The sequence below is a fragment of the Pinus tabuliformis genome, chromosome J (genome assembly GCF_031772625.1).
Source record: "Pinus tabuliformis cultivar Carrire ecotype Pingquan chromosome J, CPIR1, whole genome shotgun sequence".
In the NCBI taxonomy this organism is placed as follows: Eukaryota; Viridiplantae; Streptophyta; class Pinopsida; order Pinales; family Pinaceae; genus Pinus; species Pinus tabuliformis.
The window spans coordinates 813,993,364-814,000,462 of NC_142295.1; the positions used below are offsets into that span (position 1 = coordinate 813,993,364).

At 39.2% G+C, this 7,099-nt stretch overlaps 2 pseudogenes; both read right to left on the reverse strand.

Annotated features, from left to right (window-relative positions):
* Nucleotides 1–680: 680 nt before the first annotated feature.
* LOC149229190 (putative gamma-glutamyl hydrolase 3 pseudogene) lies at nucleotides 681–1,523 on the reverse strand (annotated as a pseudogene).
* A 4,329-nt stretch (nucleotides 1,524–5,852) lies between these two features.
* Nucleotides 5,853–6,695, reverse strand: LOC149229191 (putative gamma-glutamyl hydrolase 3 pseudogene; annotated as a pseudogene).
* Between the last annotated feature and the right edge of the window lie 404 nt (nucleotides 6,696–7,099).

Genomic DNA, 7,099 nt, shown 5'->3' on the forward strand with positions numbered 1-7,099 from the left:
GTGTGATCACAGAACTTTCAAAAAGATTTGCAGTCACATGTACATAATTAACTGGTTCAACTGAAACATGCAGCTACAGCAGTTTCGTAGCGCGCTACGAAACTGCTGTATAATTTTTAAATAAAACACAGCTTCAACCTAAAATTTGACTGTCTTCAAGTAACAAGGATGAAGTGATGTATGCCAATCATTGAAAATGAAAATAAAATCCTCCCCATAAGATTCACTAATGTGTTCACTGCTCGAGAGATTAAGAATCCTTGGAGCTTCAATAGCTGCCTGACATAAGAAGCTAAAACGAAGTTATATGACTCTGGATGAATTCTGGTATCATCCAATGGATCCATGACATGATTACTATAGGCATCCTGTCCAGTCCTTCTAAACCTTAAGAAATCTGCAGCATTTATAAATACAAACCGCTTCATTGCTCGAAGGGTGGTCAATAAGTCTCTATGAGAATAAATACGCTTCTGCCCTTAAAATAGCCTTCTGTAATGATGCAGCTTTTCTCGGACCAAGACCTGATACAAATTGTATTGGGGAAACATCTACTCATGGCAAGCAGCCAGGTTTATATCAACGCCAATTTGATGGGTTATTGTAACCATCACCTGCCAAGAGCTGTGTAAAAGGGATTCATGTTTTGCATAGAACCGATCCTTAACCTGTTCACTCTGCTAAATCATTGCAGATATAAGCTCTGTCAACCTCTCATAGCTAAACCTATGAACCCGGCCTTTTCGATCCTCACTAATAACAAAGTTGGCAACACTTTGAGTTACTTGAATTTCATCTGCAGAGTGAGGAATTGTTAGTATTTCCCATTCAAATGTATTTTTCTCTGGATGCCACTGTACAGCAGTCACTGGATATCCTCACCATTAAAATCTCCAACCACTGTACATAAAATATCCCAAACACTTGATTCTGGAAAAGACGAGGCTCTTAGGTCATTTTACTGAGTATATGAGGCTGAAACCATTTGAATATGCTACCATTCTTCGCAGCGTCACTCTCAAAGGATAGGGTTGATGGATGGTTCACAGCTTCAAATCTTTCAAGAATGTTAATATCCCTGCTAACTATCATGCTAAGAATCTCAAAATCTAAGAAAACGGCATACACAGGGAAGGATCCTCCATTATCATTTTCTTCTAGAGCTCTCCAAAAAGGCTTTTCAACTGTCTAATGATAAGGACCATCTTTAGCGCTTCCGCCGGTGAAAAGAAAACCATTCACTGCTTGAAATTTCTATTCGAGAACTTCTGTGGGTTCGTTGTAGATTAAAGGAACAACCCTGGCACCCCCCGATTCTATGAATTTGACATAAGAAGCCGCGATGTATGAGGCATTAGATACCGTGCTGAGCTATTCACGAGCTCCATTCCTTTCGGTTTTGGCATCTTCTAAATTATGGCATCATCTTATGAAGGCAGACGGATACGCAGAGACTGTTCTGCATTAAGGACATGAATAAAAATACTAAGACACACAAGTAGTACAGTCATGGCCATAGCCATCGCTTCTCGGCTTCTGCCAACAATATCAATCACCTCTGATTCTGAAATGAATTTAACATTTCTCATATTGCCATGCACTGTGTTACGCAAACCAGGGTGATCGATCGGAAGTCGGCAAAAATAGCCACAAGAATGACATCTTGTCTCACAATAATGTACAGCATCTTCATTAGTTGTATGAACATGGGGTCCTTCATGGCTCCTCTTGAAAGCTGGTATTGGGACACAACAATCCTTTCGTATAGCTGAGTTACTATTTCAAATATAAAGCCAGAAAGGTCATTCCACAAGTCATCAATTGCACCCTCCGTCCCCAATATAACAGGCATTCAATCATGAAGCCATGCCAACGCCTTAGAGGAACGTGTAGTCAAAAGAGTAAATGTAAAGAATACTCCTCCTTCAGAATCTTGCCATGTGTCATAAAGAGCTGCAAAGACAAGGGGCTTTTTATCTTGAAAATGTATATAGAATAGTTGCTTCTTCGCTTCATCCTTTTTTCACTCATAAAAACCTTCAATTGACACAAGGCAACGACAACTTGGAATAAGTCGACGAAAAGAAGCCTTCTCATAAACCGATTCTGATCGAGCATTGGTTTCAAAAAGGACCACGATTTTGAGACTTGGGTATGAAACAGAGTTTTGATGGACCTCCGTTAGTGATCATGAGAACCTGCCACAACAGCTGTGAGCGCAAAGTAAAACTACCACTGGAATGTTCCCCTTCAAAGCATATGCAGACAACGGCAAGTCTGCAAGGAATAATACAGGTCCCATGATCTCCTCAGTATGAAGTGACAATATAATCAGAAATCCCATAAGCTATAGCCCCAACGTTTGCCAGAAACAATGAAGTGACAACAATGAGAATATGCATATTGCAAACGAACCATATCATCCTCTTCCTTCAATGGAGTACAGGCCCACATATAACAGTTTGATAAACCTCGTTTCCTGCAGTGTTTCCATCAATTCACCTTAAATATCTGTCATTTCCCAATTTCGCAGCGCAGCCAGTGCAAGGTCAGTGTTTTCGCTACGAAATCACTAAAACAGATGGCACTGCGAAACTGCTAACAGATTTATGCGCTGCGAAAACACCCTGTCTTTAAGCTAGGCTAAAAAAAATTTTACAACAGACTTTTCAGTGATAACAGCGGCTCCACTTGGGATAGTGTGCCCTTGTGGTGCACTAAGAACCTGCAGTTCCAGTGCCTTATAAAATTTATTTGACAAAAAGAAATTTGCTTGACCAGCATGACTGTAGGAGAAAGAAAGCTATTTCTACTGAAAGATGCTCAGTTGACCTTGAGCTTATTTTGCATTTACCTCTACCTACCTACCCTAACAATTTCAAACTTCATTAAGCTCAATCAATGTGAAATTTCCAATGTAGCCAATCATTTATCTTATCTGACATTTGAGTCCTTTGGCTGTGCTTGAAACAAAAATAAGCCAGATACTGAAGTAACCGAGGCAGCATGAGGTGTAACTGTTCTTCAACATGAAAATATAACTGGAAGCCGCCTGAACAGTAAATCTTTTCCATGTATTCAGCTATAGGGTCAAAAAACACATGGTTAGTTTGCTGATTCTCAAAACTTTCTGTATCTTTAGAAAACTTACCTTCAGCCACACCAAATTTATTTGATATGCTATCCAACTGCCTTTTTGAATGATGCTCACAAACAATGTAATTTTCCTCACTATTATGATCCTCATTTGAAGTAAGCTGCTGCAAGGAATTACAAAATTGAGCAAGTTTTTCCTCTGCCTGAGGGTCATAGAAAATTTCCTCCAATATTTCTTCTTTCTGGGTGCAATCAATTTCATCTTCATCATGATCTGAAGCCTGACCAATCTGCTACATCTCTACATCAATATCTAAGGATAAAACATGGTTTTCACAAGTATACTCCTGCTTCTCTTCATGATGCGTTTCCTGAGATGATATACTTTCTCCTTGGTGCTGAAATGCATTGTTATGGAGAGCCTCTAAAATTTCTTCATCCATAAATTCATCATCACCATAACAATCCTCCAAGTACTGAATAAGATTTAAAGAATGCCTACAGCAGTCTTTGAGCAGCAACAAATAAGGATAACATTCTTTATACATTTCACAGAACACATCATGAAAATCAGCAAGAGAAGATAATGAACCATTTTCCAAACTTTTATACCAAGACCATGCTTTTCCTTCTAGAGTGGCCATAAACATCCTCATGAGACAATCTTCAGGGAAATGAACCTTAAGACTGCGTACATGCATATGAAATCTAACCAAATGGAGAGCAGCATCATCCTTCTTTTCATCTTTGAATATTGGAAGATCATCTAACCAATCAACCTTTGGCATAGGATTTGGAAAACCAGGGATATGAGACCGATCCATAGGAGCATACCTGGCATTCATTCTTGCAGTGGAACTCATCTTGTAACTTCATCAAGCTACTGATCTTCTAGCAGTGGAGTCACCTTCCAACTTCTTATTTGATGTGTGGAGTCGCCAAGGTAGTTTTGCAGCCTCAAAAAGATGTCTGAGCTCCTGCTACCTTCAGAAGTTCAGCCTCTAAATTTCGGGAAAGAATAATCTTCAGGCTCCTAGCAGACGCACCAAAATGTTATCACAAAATCGTGTACTAAGGGCTGCTACTTAGAAAGATCTCATGTAACTATTTCAAACCAGGCTTTAGACTAAGGCTTAGCCTCCTTAGTCAGAGAGGGCTCTCTCACAGATTTTTGATATGAATTAATAACAAGAAAAGATGGCTAACTCTTCAAACAGTTCATGAAAATAAGCTGGTTGGAACAACAAAATAACACTTCTTCCATTGGGCTCATGTAGTCAAACACCTCTGCAGTAAACTATTAACTACTCAATCATGGAAGCCAAGGCATATAATGTTTAAACACTCAGAACATTTCTCAAAAAGAACCTCAACTCATAAACATACACAGGAAGTCTGAGCACTAGGTGAATTCAGAGTGATTGCATGTCTATTGAGCTATAAAACAGAAAGGATAAAGACAAACCACATATATTCTGAGCCTTTGAACACAAGATGAATCTTGGGAAGAAAAAGTAATCTTTCTATTACTGTCAAAAGTCTTTTACATTAGCCAATATAAAAACTCTGTTTCTTTTATAAATCTCCAACCTCTAATACATCGATGATCTAGCTATATATATAGGAATATGATCCTAACTACTTGGAGCTTCCTCCTCCAACATGAGGGGAGCTCGATTCTACCTATGATGACACCTATTAACCTTTAACTAACTAATAATTACAGCTGACTATTCATTTACAGCGCTGGACTCCTAAAACAATTAAAACTCTAATTCTACATCATGCTGGAAATAGCATTTATTACAATCAAACTGGTGGTCTTGCGAGGAAAATGAGAGAACAGGTTCATTCTCTGACAATGGATTCTTTTAGTTTGGCTGTGATGAACCTTTAATGCTCCATGTTTGTCTTTAATGACATTTCTGTTACCCTGAAACATAGGCCCCTGTTTGTCGGTCTTTGATGCGCCTTACCATATTTGAATCCAAAGAAGCGTGCCTTTTATCTTTGATTACTCAAAATAGCACAGGCTGCCACGTCTTTGATGTGCTGGCCACCCTTTTCCATATACCTGTGTGATCACAGAACTTTCAAAAAGATTTGCAGTCACATGTACATAATTAACTGGTTCAACTGAAACATGCAGCTACAGCAGTTTCGTAGCGCGCTACGAAACTGCTGTATAATTTTTAAATAAAACACAGCTTCAACCTAAAATTTGACTGTCTTCAAGTAACAAGGATGAAGTGATGTATGCCAATCATTGAAAATGAAAATAAAATCCTCCCCATAAGATTCACTAATGTGTTCACTGCTCGAGAGATTAAGAATCCTTGGAGCTTCAATAGTTTCCTGACATAAGAAGCTAAAACGAAGTTATATGACTCTGGATGAATTCTGGTATCATCCAATGGATCCATGACATGATTACTATAGGCAGCCTGTCGAGTCCTTCTAAACCTTAAGAAATCTGCAGCATTTATAAATACAAACCGCTTCATTGCTCCAAGGGTGGTCAATAAGTCTCTATGAGAATAAATACGCTTCTGCGCTTAAAATAGCCTTCTGTAATGATGCAGCTTTTCTCGGACCAAGACCTGATACAAATTGTATTGGGGAAACATCTACTCATGGCAAGCAGCTAGGTTTATATCAATGCCAATTTGATGGGTTATTGTAACCATCACCTGCCAAGAGCTGTGTAAAAGGGATTCATGTTTTGCATAGAACCGATCCTTAACCTGTTCACTCTGCTAAATCATTGCAGATATAAGCTCTGTCAACCTCTCACAGTTAAACCTATGAACCCGGCCTTTTCGATCCTCACTAATAACAAAGTTGGCAACACTTTGAGTTACTTGAATTTCATCTGCAGAGTGAGGAATTGTTAGTATTTCCCATTCAAATGTATTTTTCTCTGGATGCCACTGTACAGCAGTCACTGGATATCCTCACCATTAAAATCTCCAACCACTGTACATAAAATATCCCAAACACTTGATTCTGGAAAAGACGAGGCTCTGAGGTCATTTTACTGAGTATATGAGGCTGAAACCATTTGAATATGCTACCATTCTTCGCAGCGTCACTCTCAAAGGATAGGGTTGATGGATGGTTCACAGCATCAAATCTTTCAAGAATGTTAATATCCCTGCTAACTATCATGCTAAGAATCTCAAAATCTAAGCAAACGGCATACACAGGGAAGGATCCTCCATTATCATTTTCTTCTAGAGCTCTCCAAAAAGGCTTTTCAACTGTCTAATGATAAGGACCATCTTTAGCGCTTCCGCCGGTGAAAAGAAAACCATTCACTGCTTGAAATTTCTATTCGAGAACTTCTGTGGGTTCGTTGTAGATTAAAGGAACAACCCTGGCACCCCCCGATTCTACGAATTTGACATAAGAAGCTGCGATGTATGAGGCATTAGATACCGTGCTGAGCTTTTCACGAGCTCCATTCCTTTCGGTTTTGGCATCTTCTGAATTATGGCATCATCTTATGAAGGCAGACGGATACGCAGAGACTGTTCTGCATTAAGGACATGAATAAAAAGACTAAGACACACAAGTAGTACAGTCATGGCCATAGCCATCGCTTCTCGGCTTCTACCAACAATATCAATCTCCTCTGATTCTGAAATGAATTTAACATTTCTCATATTGCCATGCACTGTGTTACGCAAACCAGGGTGATCGATCGGAAGTCGGCAAAAATAACCACAAGAATGACATCTTGTCTCACAATAATGTACAACATCTTCATTAGTTGTATGAACATGGGGTCCTTCATGGCTCCTCTTGAAAGCTGGTACTGGGACACAACAATCCTTTCGTATAGCTGAGTAACTATTTCAAATGTAAAGCCAGAAAGGTCATTCCACAAGTCATCAATTGCGCCCTCTGTCCCCAATATAACAGGCATTCAATCATGAAGCCACGCCAACGCCTTAGAGGAACGTGTAGTCAAAAGAGTAAATGTAAAGAATACTCCTCCTTC